A 17009-nucleotide genomic window follows, 5' to 3' on the forward strand; every position below is an offset into this window, starting at 1 on the left:
AATTATATAATATATAATATATAATATTTCAAAATAAAAAATATCAATTATAAATTTATAAATTTATGAAATATAAAATAAAAACATTTAATTTTATGAATTTAAAAATTTATAATTCTATAATTTTATAAATTTATAAATAATCATTTTATAATTTATAATTTTACAATTTCGTAATTTTACGATTTATAATTATATCATTTTATAATTTTATAAAATATATAGTATAATTATATAAAATTTAATATTTTATAAAATTATATAATTATATAATTATAAATCACAAAATTATAAAATTAAAAACTATTAAATTATATAATTATTAAATTATAAATTAATAAAGTTATAAAATTATAAATTTTTAAAATCATAAAATTATATATGTTGTTAATGTTGATAACGGGTGATAATCCAATATATTAGAGTAAATCTTAGAAGGAGAAATTATGTACTATATGTTTTTTTATTATAATTTTTTCATTGTGATTTTATTATCATAATTTTCTTTTTTAGTATTTAGGTCTCTCATTTTTTGATTAAATTTTGATAAATTATTTTTTAGTCTTAATTTAAAAAAAAAGTATACGGTTAAATAATAAAATAATATATTCATTTTGTTTAGACGGATGAAATGAAAGATACTCGTGAAGATGATAACAATACATATTTACTTCTTTACATATTTTCAAACATAATAATAAGGATTCAATTATTGAATTAGATGAACATTTTTAATAATCAAAGAATTACATGTGGAAAGTTTCATATTAATTATTTGAAACTTATTACAGGAAAACGTTTTCAAATATAGAAATATTCGATAAGTGAAAGAGATGAAATTAGAAAAACTTATTTAAAACGAGTTTTATATCAAATACAACCTCAAAACTATAATTTCTTTGAGGAGAAGCATACAACTAAGAGATTTCAATACTAAATTATATATATTTTTTGTTATATTAGTGACAACGATTAAATATATAAATTTTGGCCCCTTAAAAAATTTGGTCAAGATCCACCCTAGAACATATGCTAACCTTTATTCTTTCTCTTTTTCTCTATGACTTTATACATGCATACATTAAATATGGCAGGTAAAAGAAAAAGGGATGAGGGAGAAAAATGAACATGAACCCTTGACAAGTTTCCAATATGCATAGATTATATATACTGATGGCAACGGGTTAGGTCGGGTCAGATAGTGTCCACCAATAATCTAACCCACAAAAAAAAAATCAACCTACTACTCGTCCGTTTGTTCGTCTGGTATCCATTTAAAAAATATCCGCAGGTATTTTAAAATTTGTGAGTACTCATGGATGTCTACGAATATTTAAAAAAATATATTTTATAATTTTTAAAATAAAATTACAAAAAGAATATAAAATAAAATATAAACTATATTAAATTTAATTTAATCTAATAAAATGTAAATTAAATTTAACTTAATAAAACATAATTTTATTTTGTTACGAATAACAGATACCTGCAGGTACAGATAGTATGATACTCGCACTCGATCCGTTTATAAATAGGTATTAAAGTATTCGCTGCTTGTAGGTAACAAATACTTGATGGTATCAACTATTTGTCGTTGATTTTATCCGCGGATATTTGCAGGCAGATGTATTTTTATCTCTAATTATATACAATATTTATTGTTCCCTTATGATTTACATAAAGACCAACCCGAAAGAAAACATAAATTTAGAAGTCATAGCATAGAAAGAAAAAAGGTTCATAATTTGTCATAAGAAAAAGACCCATAAACATAAATGTATGAAATTGAAACATTATTTACCTTTTGTTTTGACCCGAGATTTCACCAATTCTAAGAAATTGAAATTCCTAGTAATTGAATTATTTGCAATTGAATTCTCTTCATTTCATAAATAATTAGTTTGGATGTAGTAACTGAAATATTTTAAATTTCAACTTTTTTGTTTGGATAAAACAATTTAACTTCTATTTTATTGCGAACTCAATTTTACCTTTGAATATAACTAACTTAGCTCAACCTTCAATTCGATACGACTCGTCTTGACTTTTGGTTCAAGTCGACCTTCAGACCGACCTAACCCAGCCTGACTCTACCTTTAGCCATGTCCTCAATCTTTGACCCAGCTCGACCTTCAGCACGACCCGACCTGACTTTACATTCAACCCAACTTGACTCGACTCAACCTTTGGTCCTGCTTGACTCGACTCGATCTTCAACTTAACCTAGGTCGGTCCAGATCGACCTTTGGTCTGGTCCGACCCAGCTCGACTTTGACACGAACCAACTTGTCTCGACCTTTTTCTTGTCTTAACTCGACTTTCTGGACTTATAGACTTTTTCTATCATAACCAATGAGTAGTTCCACAACTTAGGAAATTTTAATTTCCTTTCTTTTTGTGTAAATTTCAAATTCTACTATTTTAGTTATTTGAAATACCTTCTTAAAATTCTTCAATTTCGATTTCTTCATCCAAACATGTCATTTTCCTTAAAAAAATTCAAACTTTACAAATAAATAAATTATTCTCTTAAATTACCTTATCAAAATCCACAATTAAAGTTTACATATTTTTTTCCTCTAAAATCAATTTTGACTTCATGGATTTTTTTGACACCAACAACGATACATTCGGTGTAGTTGTCACGTACAAAGATGCAATACAGAGCCCTTCACTTTCTTATTCCCCACTTCCACCATGGACAACTTTGTTGTTAAAAGCTGACAAATCACGAACAAAACAATACTTCCTGAGGCGTGTAAATTCACTACCCTTAAGGACTTATCCGCGGTGTGTGCGCAAGCCCCCCAGGATACAACAGGAACTTCTCGGATCTTCCGAGGATCTCAGAACTAGCAAGAAAGTACTCTTGAGAGAGTTTTTAACCCAGATAGTAGAAGAAAGAAATATGAGAGAGGATGAGAGCTTGAAGAATAAAGGAGAAGATTGAGAGATGGTGTGTTTTGGAGAGCACCAAAACCACCTATTTATAGGTATGAATGAAGAAAAAGATGGGATGAAAACATAAAGTTTCACCAACGTTCAAATCCAAAATTGCAACGTGCTTTGGGATATTCATGAACCAGAATAATTGCATTAAACATGGAATCAAAATGGAAGCATGATTTTGCACCAAAACAAAACTGCAACAACAATGAATTTATGGCTGGTAGCAACGTTCACATCTTTTGAAATGTTTATAACGCTTGCTTCACAACAATCCCCCACACATTGCAAAAGATGAGAAAGGAAAGATTGAAAGAAGAAAACTTGGGTCTCATAAGATGTAATGCATCAGAACTGGTATAACAAGCTATATGAACCAGTCCTAGACAGATAAACTTAACACACAGTGTAGTTGGTATAGCAAGCTATATGAACCAAAGACACTTGATGTGTGTTAGTGGTTTATCGATCACAATACACCCCCACAATCCTTGTTGTTAACGTTGTGTTGCGCTTACTAGGCCATGCGCGTGCCCGATATTCATGAGTGCTCTAGAGATCATGCCAAGATCTCATACAAGCGGCCCCACTTGACACTCATATAGGTGATTTCATCAAGTGTATGCTGCAAATCATACACTACCCATAAGGGATATGAAAATCATTAAAACTTTGTTTAAACTAAAATTCTTACACCACGTAGAATTTTTATTTACAAAGTTTAACCTCTAAAAAATGCAGCCTTTAACACTTTCACGCACACCATAGGAATGGACTTAATTGATTTAAAAATCAATTTAATGCTATCAGAACTAACAAGTGACTTGTTTTTACCCATATGAACCTTATTCATGGGATCTCCAATCACAAATGTTGGGTTACCATCACTTGTTTGTTTGCAAGTGGCTTAAGTCCCATTCCCCTCGATGTTTCCAAAATCATATTTCTTCCCAAGAGTTTTGTCAGGGGATCTGCTAGATTCCGTTCTGACTTCACATAATCAATGGAAATAGTTCCACTCTTTAGCAGCTGCTTAACTAGATTATGTCTCAATTGTATATGTCTATTCTTTCCATTATAGTTTTTGTTTTTAGCTATAAATATTGTCGATTGGCAATCACAATGTATAGATACAGATGGGGTTGGATTCATTCCTAAAGGAATGTTTGCTAAGAAGTTTTTCAACCACTCAACCTCACTACCAGCCATTTCAAGAGCAACAAACTCAGATTCCATTGTTGATCTTGCAACAATTGTTTGCCTGGCTGATCTCCATGTAATCGTACTACCCCCAAGTGTGAATACATAACCACTAGTGGATTTTGTCTCATCTGAATCAGATATCCAGTTAACATCATTGTACCCTTCTAGTACAGCGGGAAATCCACTATATTCAATGGCATAATCCATTGAACCTCTTAAGTATCTCATAAGCCTTCCAAGTGCATCCCAATGCTCTTGATAAGGACATTGAGTGTATCTACTCAGTCTACCTACTGCATAAGCAATATCAGGTCTTGAAAAGCTCATTAAATGCAGTAAGCTCCCAATTATCTGGGCATACTGAGGTTGAGAAATAGATTCTCCTCTATTTTTCATTAATTTAGAGTTAGCATCATAAGGGGTACTCACAGGTTTAAAGTCATAACATCCAAACTTCCTAAGAAGTTTCTCAATGTATTGTTCCTGGGATAGTAATATATTATCTCCCTTCCTTATGATTCTAACACCTAAAATCACATTAGCTTCACCCATGTCTTTCATTTCAAACTTAGATCCTAGAAACAATTTAGTTCTAGAGACTATATCAATGCATGTACCAAAAATTAACATGTCATCCACATACAAACATATAATGACACATTCACCATTTTCAGATTTAGAGTACACACATTTATCAGCATCATTAGGTGAAAACCCATCACAAAGTAACACATTATCTAGTTTTTCATGCCATTGTTTTGGTGCTTGTTTTAACCCATACAAAGATTTTAAAAGTTTGCACACCTTATTTTCTTGACCAGGGACAACACATCTTTCAGGTTGAGTCATATAAATTTCCTCCTCCAATTACCATTCAGAAAAGCAGTCTTAACATCCATCTGATGTATCATTAGCTTATGGGTAGCCGCTAGAGCTAACAAAACTCGAATAGAGGAAATCCTAGTCACAGGGACAAAGGTATCAAAGTAATCTATGTTGGGTTTCTGAGTAAAACCTTTCGCTACTAATCTTGCCTTATATTTATCTATGGATCCATCAGGGTGATACTTTTTCTTAAAGATCCAATTACAACCAATGGGTTTTGCTCCTTTAGGCAAATCTACTAAGGTCCAAGTATTATTTTTCTCAATTGATTCAATTTCAGTCTTAATAGCTTTATCCCATTGTTTTGCATTAAGAGCACTAGTAGCCTCTAAAAAACTTGTTGGATCATTTTCAACTAGATAAGTATAAAAGTCATCTCCAAAAGAAGTTTCTTTCCTTTGCCTTGTACTTCTTCTTAAACCCTCACTCATGGCATCACTATAAGTGTCTATAGGTTGTTCAGATGTATCACTAACCTTTAATGGAAATATATGTTCAAAAAACTCAACATTTTTTGTCTCCACAATAGTATTATGTTCAATCACATCACTTTTAAGAACAAGAAACCTATAGGCAGCACTATGTTCAGCATAACCCAAGAACATACAATCAGAGGTTTTAGAGCCTATTTTTCTTTTCTTGGGATCAGGTAACATTACTTCAGCTAGGCACCCCCACACTCTCAGATATTTAAGATTAGGTTGATACCCTCTCCATAACTCATAGGGAGTTTTACCTGTTTTCTTATGAGGTATCCTATTTTGTAAAAAGCATGCAGTAAGAAGGGTTTCTCCCCAAAGGTTATCAGGTGCATTAGAACTAATAAGCATGTCATTCATCATTTCCTTAAGAGTTCTATTTTTCCTCTCAGCTACTCCATTAGACTCAGATGAATATGGTGGTGTTACTTCATGGATAATACCTTCTTTTACACAAAAGTCATTAAATAAAACATATTCACCACCTCTATCATATCTAATCCTCTTAATTTTCTTATTCAATTGATTTTCTACTTCTGCTTTATAAGTTAAAAAAACATCAAAGGCTTCATCCTTACGTTTGATTAAGTACACTTTGGTGTATCTGGAAAAATCATCTATAAAGGTTACAAAATAATTTTTACCACCTCTAGACATGGTTTGTTTTAAATCAGCTAGATCAGTATGAATTAACCCTAACAATTCTTTTTGACGTTCTACGGGATAACATGTTTTCTTAGTTATTTTGAATTCTACACATACATCACATTTACCACTTTGTTTATCATGCATATTAATTAATCATAGTCGTTGCAATTTCATAACATATGAGGAATTCACATGTCCTAATCTAGCATGCCACATATCATATGAGTCAACGATATAAGCAGAAGAACATGATTCATTTATAATTTCTGAAATATTGAGTACAAAGAGACCTTGATCACAATATCCCTTCCCCACAAAAACATTATTTTTTGTCATTACAATCTTGTTAGATTCAAATGACACTTTAACCCCCACTTTTCCCAGTAGTGCTACAGAGATTAGATTAACTCTGATAGAGGGCACATGTAGCACATCACTCAAGGCCAGAGTCTTCCCAAATGTGAATTTTAGAAGAACCTTTCATTTTCCAAGGACTGGAGTTGTCCTGGAATCACCAAGATAAACATGTTCTTCTCATGCCCTACACTAGTGTAGGAGGTAAAAGCACTCCTGTTTGCACATATGTGCCTGGTAGCACCAGAGTCTACCACCCACTTGCTCACATTGGTCATCAGATTTACTTGAGAAACGACTGCAACTATAGTATCATCTTCCCCTTGGGCTATATTTGCCCTAGGAGGATTGTCGTTTCTTGCTCTGTGCCTGCACTGAGGTGCATGATGGCCTGGCTTCCCACATACGAAGCAATTACCCTTTTTCGTAAAGACGAGGTTAGATCCATTGGGACGAAAATTTTGAAATTTATTTTTCCTTTTGTGATCAAGTTTGTTCTCGTACCTTTTTAAAGCAGGTTTGTCTTCTACCACATTTGCTTTTGCGGATAATGCTTTGGCCCTTGCAGTAGCACTCTCCTTCCTGTTGGTGTCTTCTATTATGATGTGTGTAATGAGCTCTTGAAGCGTCATTTGCTTGTGTCTATGTTTCAGCTGTTGTTTATAGTCAGTCCAAGATGACGGTGATATCTTCAAGTAACTTGTGATATTCGTTGATTTGAATCTTTATGTCTTTATCTTCGATCATCTCCCAACGATAGTAATTCCCTATGACAAACCTTTGTCGGACGACGTCCTCAGCAGTATATTTGAGAATCAATGAATCCTAAATTTCTTTCGCTTCCTTATATGAGCAATACACATCGAACAAATCATTAAACAAGGCGCTAAGTAAGGTGTGTCGACATACCTTGTTTGCATAAGTCCAATCTTCAACTTGTTTGGCACTGGATTTGTCAAGTTTTGAAGTTGAAAGAGCCATAGCTACTTCATACATGTCTAGAAGAGTATACACACGTTCTTGCCAGCGTCGAAAGTTTTACCCAGAGAATACCTCAATTTTTGATACATCCGAAAATGGTTTCGCAAAGACGGTCGGAGTTCCGGAACTATTTTGATTCTCCAAAGTAGTAGAGTTGTTGTTGTTGTCAACCATAAGTCCTTAAGATTGTTGTTAAAAGCTGACAAATCATGAACAAAACAAATCTTCCTGAGGCGTGTAAATTCACTGCCCTTAAGGACTTATACGCGATGTGTGCGCAAGCCCCCCAGGATACAACAGAAACTTCTCGGATCTTCCGAGGATCTCAGAACTAGCAAGAAAGTACTCTTGAGAGAGTTTTTAACCCAGATAGTAGAAGAAAGAAATATGAGAGAGGATGAGAGCTTGAAGAATGAAGGAGAAGATTGAGAGATGGTGTGTTTTGGAGAGCACCAAAACCACCTATTTATAGGTATGAATGAAGAAAAAGATGAGCTAAAAACATAAAGTTTCACCAACGTTCAAATCCAAAATTGCAACGTGCTTTGGGATATTCATGAACCAGAATAATTGCATTAAACATGGAATCAAAACGGAAGCATGATTTTGCACCAAAATAAAACTGCAACAACAATGAATTTATGGCTGGTAGCAACGTTCACATCTTTTAAAATGTTTATAACGCTTGCTTCACAACAAACTTCACCCAACAAATATCCATTTTTAGAGGTCACAAGGTTCCTCAAATACGACAATCAAAACTTTTTTTCCAAACAAAATAAATAAATAAAAACTCCCAAAGGAAAAAACAATAACGGAGAAAAAAGAAAATGCAAATAAAGAAGAATAAGGACTTAATGGATGTGAGATCATCACCCTCTAACCTCATTAATGCTAATATAATGAAGTGTTTTATTTATTAAACCAATGCTTAATATTTTGCATAAATAAATATTTCAAATATAAATAATTTTTTCTTTATTTATATTTTTGTTTACATTTGACTTGGATTTACAAATACACATAATACTTGTTAATATATATATATATATATATATATATATATATATATATATATATATATATATATAGACGATGACTTGTTAACTTTTTATTTATTTAAAAGCAACTAAAATGTTAATGCTGTTTTATAAAAAATTTAATGTTTCTAAACATAATGAATAATTTTCATTTTAGCTCATGTTTTAAGAACTACATGATATTGTAACAAAATATGGTTAAAATTTGTTAGTTAAATTAGTCTCGAAGTATTCTTTAAAGTATTGTAGACGATAAATACCCACAATGTCATAACATTATATTTTTTTATACTTATTTATTTAGAAAGAAAGAAATTAAGTATGTATATGCATGTCAAAATGGGTCCATCGGGTTGACCTGTTAACCCACCAAGAGAAGGATGGGTCAGGTTGCTGATTTGAACATGCCAGCCTGCTGAACTCGTCCTACCTGACCCGTCAATTTGTCAAGTCAAGAGATAGGCCAATCCACCATAAGTTGCGCCCCTGTTTTAACTTAAGTGCAAAAACCTTTTTGTTCTCCATTCATTTTACAGCAACCAACCTTTTGCTCTTCTTCTTTAGCCATATAGAAATGAAAGAGACCCTACCACCACCATCACTCACGAGCCACCACCACCACTTGCGAGCCACCACCCCTACCACACACAAATACATCGTGAGTGACCACCATGCGAGCCACCCACATAGGAGCCACCACCACACGAGATTGAGCGACAAGGTAATCCATAGTGGGTCCTGAATGAGATTTCTGGTTTCCCTAATTTGTAGGGATTGGAATTTTTTAGAGCTATCAAAATGGATTGAAATCCGCGAGCCAACCCGACTCACCACGAGTTCAGGCCGAGTTGGGTTGTAATTTTTTTATAAATTTTAATACGGGTTGATTTTTGACCCGACTCATGTAGAACCCGGCTCATCCGGGTTGAACCCAAAGTGAGCCGGGTTGAACCCGCGGTGAGCCGGGTTGGCTCACCAACCCGCAGATAAAAGGGTCACACAAGTATTTTTATTAAGTTGGGCTTTATATTTGTGTCATGTTAGGTGTTTTGTTTAGCCAACACATAAATAATTTATATTTTTTTATTTTGGATTTTATTAAAATTTATTTAGATTTTAATTAGAAATATAATTTAGTTTTGACTGAAAAATAAAATAAAAAAATAAAATTTTATTTAATTAAGTGAACCCGTGAGCCAACCCGTTTAACCCGCCAACTCGTGATGGGCCGGGTCGGGTTCGATTTTTTTTGGCTGACTAAAAAGTGAGCCGGGTTGGGTTGGCTCATTAAATCATCAACCCGTGGTGGGTTGAGCCGGGTCGGGACGGGTTACCTGTTTTGACAGCTCTAAAATTTTTGATTGCCTTAATTTTTGCATATTGGTATGTTTGCAAATTTTGATTTCTGGTTACCTTTATTTTACATATATGGAGCCTTTGTTTTTGTGTGTGTGCGTGTATGGTGGTGGGAATATGATGGATAAAACAAAGGTTGAAGATGATCAGTAAGAAAAATGACGAAGAAGATGGGTGAACAAGTGATGATGAGAGATGAAAAAACAATGAGCCGCCAACCTGCCAATCCGTCTAGTATTGGGATGGGTTAAGTCTTTCAACCCGTTTTTTTTTTTGTTAGGTTGTCTTAGCCCGCCCCAATTTTGATAGGACAGAAGTGGGATGAGTCTAAATTGGTTAGCCTGTTTTAACATCTCTAGATATATATTCAAAAGTATATTTAACATATTTTATTATTATAATGGATAACGTATACGACTAATACAAGAAAAATAATGCGTTTCAATAATATAATAAACGTGTTACATAATAATTTTCATCCATTTATTCCACACTACTATTATGAGTATAGATAGGATTTCAAACTGAGAGTGGGAAACTTTGAACATTAAGGTGTCGTGGGGTAGTAGGTTTCACGTCAGTCTAACACACTCCGGTTCGATTCCAGGCTACGTCAACTGGTAAGTTCTCTTATTTTAACTTTTATTTTTCGTTTTTTTACTGATCTTCAATTTTTTCTCAATTCATTTTTATTTTTGGGTTTGTAGCCCATTACAGCATTTCCATGTTCAACCCAGTTTCATGTAGATCATGGGCTTATGATATATTTTATAATGTTTTTATTTTTTAATTTTACCAAAAAAGTTGATAACTTTACATTCTTATGGTTTGAACAAAGTTATTTTGAAAATATATCATTTAGAAAAAACTACACTATTTCTCTTGAAGTTATGTTAACATTCACAGGTCTTCTAGTAGAGCTTTTCAATAATATAATGTTCTCCTCTTTTTCTATATTTTAAAATAAACTTTCACTTTTAAATAAATAACATTCACCCATTTTCTATCTTTAAATGACATTTAATTTTATTTTATTTTAAAATACTATTTTAATTAAACCTTAGAAGATTAGAAAATTAACAAAATTACAAGTAAAAAAATTAAAATAATATTTTAAAAAAAATATCATCTACTTGAAAAAAAAGAAAATAAAAAAGCAACATTTTGTTAATTTGATGATAATATAATTATAAAATCCTATAAAACGACATTTTAGAATTGATAGTGATTTAAAAATAGTTAAACTCGATTATTTTAATATTAAAATGTCTTAATATAAATAAAATTCTTATAAATGAGTTTCATTATTTTAAAACACACAATCTTTATAGAAATAATTTTTCTAGAGTTTTATGACTTCTCTCTAAGGATTCTTCCTCTTTGCTCGTCTAATTAAAGAACTCAGACCGTATGATTAATCCTTGTGGCAAACTCTTTAATTTGGACCGATCAGTTTCTTCGTTTGCGTAAGTTGAGTTTTAGTCTTTTTTCTTGGTCTATTTTTGTTTTTTGTTGCATCTGAGCCTTCGTCCATTTGCATGAGTATTTTTAATCATCAGTACAAGTCTTTATTGGTTAGTGATCATAACAGTATGTCCTGATCATTTTTGTGTTGTTCCAAGGTGTAGATAGAATATCCCGTGGAGCTAAAGGTGTTTGGGTGTTTGTGAGCTTGTTGATCCCTTTTAACAAGTAAAGGAAGTTATTCATTTTCTGTGTGTGTTTTATAACTTTGATTAGTTACATGTTGATGATTGATTCTATCTGAGGTTGAAATTGAATATGATGAATATATTTGGTGTGTATGTTTTAATGTAAATTGGTATGTTATAAATGTGATTTGATGTTTGAATGATTTGGTTGATTTTGTGTTGATTGAGGTGATTTGGAATTTGGTCAATTGAACAAATCAATACTCCATTTTATTTGTTAAAACTATTTTGAACCAAAGTTTTGAACAACTGATTGGGTTTAAGATCACTAAAAAACATAAAATGCTTTTGTTGTTAGTTGATGCAACGTTGAGCGTCACCTAGTGGCGTTGAGCGTCACCTAGTGGTGTTAAGCGCCACCTGTGGCATTGAGCGTTAGTGTCCCCTGGTGTCTTGGGAGCAATTTTGCTCCTGAGCGTTGAGCGCACCTTTTGCGAGTTGTTGGGCACTAAACTTGTCAATGTGATGTTGAATGTCACTTATTGAGAGAAGAAAGGCATTGAGCACAAGTTTGCTCTGATTGGTTTTGTTTGCTCTTCTTATGTTGTGAATAGTTATGTTTGGCTAAATTTATTTGTTGATATTTTAAATGGTTAATATTTGATATGATGTTGTTGTGGTGAGTATGTATGATGATGCTATTGAAAGAATTTCAATGAGAGATTCTTTGTGGTGATAACTATAGTGTATGTATTGACATATGGATTCAATATGAAAGTATCTTGTACTCTAATAACTATTCACACTCAAGTATTGTAAAATAAGTTATGTGGTGAGAGTCACAAGAGGTCCTAGTCACTAGACTTGTTTAGTCTTAGGTGTGAATGGGATTTAGCTTGTATGTTGTTGGGTGATAACCTCTTGAGGCCAAGCTCTACAAAGCTTGGGAACTACCATAGGTGAACATCACTAGTGAGTCCAATGTCAAGTACATGTATCCAAATAATTGAGTTTAATGTTAACTGCTTTTGTGACTATAGACATAGATATGTTTTATACCATGTTTGAAAGTATTAGCATGATTTAATTATATATGAATATTTCTTTTGTACACTACCTTTTGTGTGCTTTGTATTTTCTTATGTTTGTCTGTACTTTCTTTTGTGATGATTACCTATTTGGTGAGGACAAATGAAGTTGCAGGTTAGAGGCACCGTTGGAGGATGATGAACCATCAGTTAAAGTAGTGAAATGTCTTTAAGGAGTTTTTGTAAGTTATTAGTTTTATATAGGACAATTTTGGTTTAGTTTAAGTGTGTAAACATTATATTTTATAATCGTATCTTTTGTAAAATTGTATTAATATATTTTATTAACTGAATTATCTTTTTTGAGTATTATGATAAAATGTTCTACTTTATTAGTTGTAAACTACTAAAATAAGATTTTACAATATTAAATACCTAAGATGCACAAATACGATATGTGTATCGGATACGTCGATACGTTTATTTTCAAAATAATTGGATACGATACGTGATACATATGTGATATATGAATATTGAAAAGTACACAATAATTCTTACAAACATAATAAATATATGATTGTTGATGTGTGAATCCAAATTTCCTAATTAGAGACCAATTATTTTGGTAGCCAAAACCTGGTAGCTAATGTTAGTAACCAATTTAAAAACCAATTCATAATTGAAATTATTTTAATTATCAATTTAGAGACCAATTATAATTTTTTGGAACTATTTTAGTTGTCAATTTGGTCACTTTATAGTGACTAATTTTTTTTGTCACTAAAATTGGTCATTATTCAAAGATTTTATTGTAGTGTACTATGACTTTATAAATTAGATACTTCATTGATAAGTATCGTTAAAGTATCCTGAAGTATCGAACACGATATGTGTCGAACACGAATATGTGACCGAAGTTGAAGTATAGGTGCATCATAGTTAAATACTCAAAAAATTGTGTTTCCATAAATACCCTTATAAAAGTATAACACTCACATGTTAATAACATTTGGGTTTAAGTTATTTGTATGAATGACTGAACATTATTATCCATGCGAATTAGATAAATTTAGCTGCGACAGGTTTTTCAAGACGAGATTTAATTCAACTCAAAATCTTTAAGATGGTTTTATAATTTTTTTTTACAATGTCCAACTTTTTTATTTTTTTAATATGGAACTTAGACTTTACTAGTGAAATTGTTGTACAATTGTTATCACATTAGCTTTTCACTTTCAATATTTCTACTCTGAATCTCACCAATATCATTTTTTAGTTTTATTATTTCTAGTTTTGGTATTTTTTATTGGTTTTTTAAGATCCGATGAATTTAATTAATTAAATAATTAATTAATTAATAAATGAGGGTAGTGAGAGTCTTTAAGGCAATTAATGCTAGTTTCTATAATGTGGAAAAAGCACTAGCTCAAGTGGTTAAGAATACTTGGTTGTTATGAAAGGATTTAGGTTCAAGTCTTGTGTATGCTATATGTGTGTAATTTAATTGATTATTTTTTTTATTAATAATATGCTTAATCATGATGAGTGATAATATAATCCTAGACTTATAGGAATTATCATGAAATATGAATTGGTTGTATAATTGCTTTGAGATTGATTGGTTGTGTATTCGAACCATGGTTGACATGAATTAAGCTTCCTTTTTTGCTAAAATCATTTTTGGCATGGATGAGAAGGGTCAGAAAACCCTAGCCGATTGTTTTTGGCAGCATGGAGAGTGCATTTTGGGATAAGTAGAGAGATTATCAAGAGCTTAGAGAGAATTTGGAGAGGAGACAAGGGCTGGAACTATCGTGAGCAAGGAGAACTCAAGCAATTTCAAACTTTGGCAAGGATTACCAGGTTAGGGGAGCTGTAACCGTTCTTTTAATTCTTATTGTTTAACTATATGAAATATATGATTATTGGGTGCATATACTTTGTCTAAACTGTATAAAATTTGTGATTCTGGAAATTTTTCAGAAATCGCCTGGCGGGTGATAAACTGCTGCCAAGTGACTCATCCCTATCGTGTTGTTTCTAGGTTCCTGAAGAGGAACCAACTGGCGGTGTGGCCCTGGCTGCCAGGCGACGCGTGCCTGCAACCCAGGTTGCTAGGTTTTGTTTGAAGGGCCTGGCGGTGATGAACACCCGCCAGGCGACATGAGTAGATGTGGCTCAATTTTGGGGTTTGCTGAGTTCTGGGCTATTTTTGATTGGTGGAAAGGGTGTTTAAATCATTAATTGATCAAATGGAAGTGAAAAATTGTGAAATTCATGAGGTGATAAGGGACAATTGGAGGATTGTGGCATACTCTTGTTCTAGGGTTTGAAAATTTGGGAATTCGTGGGTTAGGAATCAATTGAAGCTTGAATTGGACTGAGAATGAATTGTTATATGTTATTTTACCACTTGAGTACATATAAGTGTGTTAAGATTCGATGAATTGGTCAAATCTGTGTGATGGGGATTTTTGGGGTTCGTATAGGTGCAATACCATTTCTGGAAATTTTCCAGAAAGTAATGCACCGCTTGGCGGCTCCTAGGCTTCCGCTAGGCGACACCGCAACAGTGACAACAATGGAGTTTTCTATGGGTGGAGGTTCGCAGGGTTGGGCTTCCATGAGTAGGTACAGTAGTTTATAAGTAAAGTAAATGAAATGAGAGGACTATAATAGGGGTGTGTCATGGTGGGAATTATGCATGGAGAGTGAATATGTTGGTAAAAGAAGTGGATGGGTTGTTGAGTATTATTTGGCTTGAATACGATTGAAAAAATGAATTACTGCAGTAGTTAAAGGAGTCACACAAAGTTATACCTATAGGCACGAAAGAAACTGGACTAGGAAGGGCTATGACAAAATGATAACGAATCTCATTGAAAGTACCTAGTTTTGCCATAAGTTAATGACGCTGAACAACATGAGTTCACATGCTTAAATCTATATACTAGCGAACTTAGGTATGTAAATTAAGTAGGATGAACTGGTAAGGGGCTAAAAACACCTGGTAATGCAGATTGTAACTTGGGTAGTAATTGGAATGTGTTAGTGCCTTAAACAACATTAAGAAGTGTGAAAAACCAGCAACCTCGGGTACTGGTGTAGCGCTTGGCAACAAGGATTGGACTGCCAGGCAATAGTTACATTTTCATGACGGCTTTGTGACGTGAGGCGCCTGGGGATGAGTATTGTCCCGCCAGGCGATATCTGCATGACAAAGGCATCAGAGGCGCTTGGCGCCTGGTGGTACGTGTTCCCCGCCAGGCGGTCTAGAAGCGTGTTTCGCCTGGCGGCTCAGGAGCAGCGCCAAGCGATATTGTAGAGGCAATAATTATGTTTTCCTTGTTTTGGATGTGCGTGGTTTACAAGGCTTTGGTTATATCTCGAAGGTCGACTTGCTGGTGTTCCTTGAGTTGTGGCTCGAAACTAGGGATGGCAACGTGGCGGGGCGAGGACGGGTTTCGCTATCCCATACCCATCCCTGTAGAAAAAATTCATCCCATCCCCATACCTAAATCCAATGGTTATCAAACTTTTGTCCCATCCCCATCCCCACCGGGTAACGGGTATAATCTCGTACCCATAACCGTACCCGTTTTCTTACTATTTCAATATTAATTTTAATTAATTTTATAAAATAATAAAAAATTATGGTTAAGAAAACATAATATTATCATATATTCAAATTAAAATATATTTTAAATTTTTGTTTATTTCAATTTTTTTAATTCTAATGAATCTCTTTTTTATACATTAATAAAAGTTATAATACATCACTTGATCAAAATGACCCAAAGAACAAATAATAAACATAATAATAAAATTTTGACATAGATCTTCTATCTTTTGAACTCCAATATATGTTGGATGGTGATAAAAAAATATTCATGACAATTACATTAATTTTTTATATTGTAGTAAATAAAAGTTATTTATACAATTATAGTGGAAAAATTACAGTATGATTGATAATGAGTTAGAAAATAAAAAATAATTAGATAAAATATATCGAAATAGTATTCTACGTGATGAAAATAAACAACAAATAAAAATATTAAAAAATTAACAAATGTGTGTCTTATAAACAATTTGAGAGACTATTGAAATAAATCGTACAAAGAAATCTAAGAAAACTTTTCAAATATCAACATATATACTCAATAGTTGAGAAATAACGAAAATTGTTTTAGCGAAACAAAGCATTTCTTCAAATGAAACAAAAAATGAATAATAATAAGTAAATAATTTTTTTTATATTACCTAGTAAATGAAAGGTTTATGTTATTAAACACTTAAATTGAAATTACTAAACATTCTGATGTGAAAGGAAAATATATAATAAATAAAAATATTAAAAAATAATAGAAATATTCAAATGTGAGACATAAAATTTTTTAATTGACATACATCATTTTAACATAATTACATAAAAGT

Source organism: Vigna unguiculata, chromosome 3 (genome assembly GCF_037176805.1).
Source record: "Vigna unguiculata cultivar grain cowpea cultivar isolate G323 ecotype 2 chromosome 3, ASM3717680v1, whole genome shotgun sequence".
Classification (NCBI taxonomy): Eukaryota; Viridiplantae; Streptophyta; class Magnoliopsida; order Fabales; family Fabaceae; genus Vigna; species Vigna unguiculata.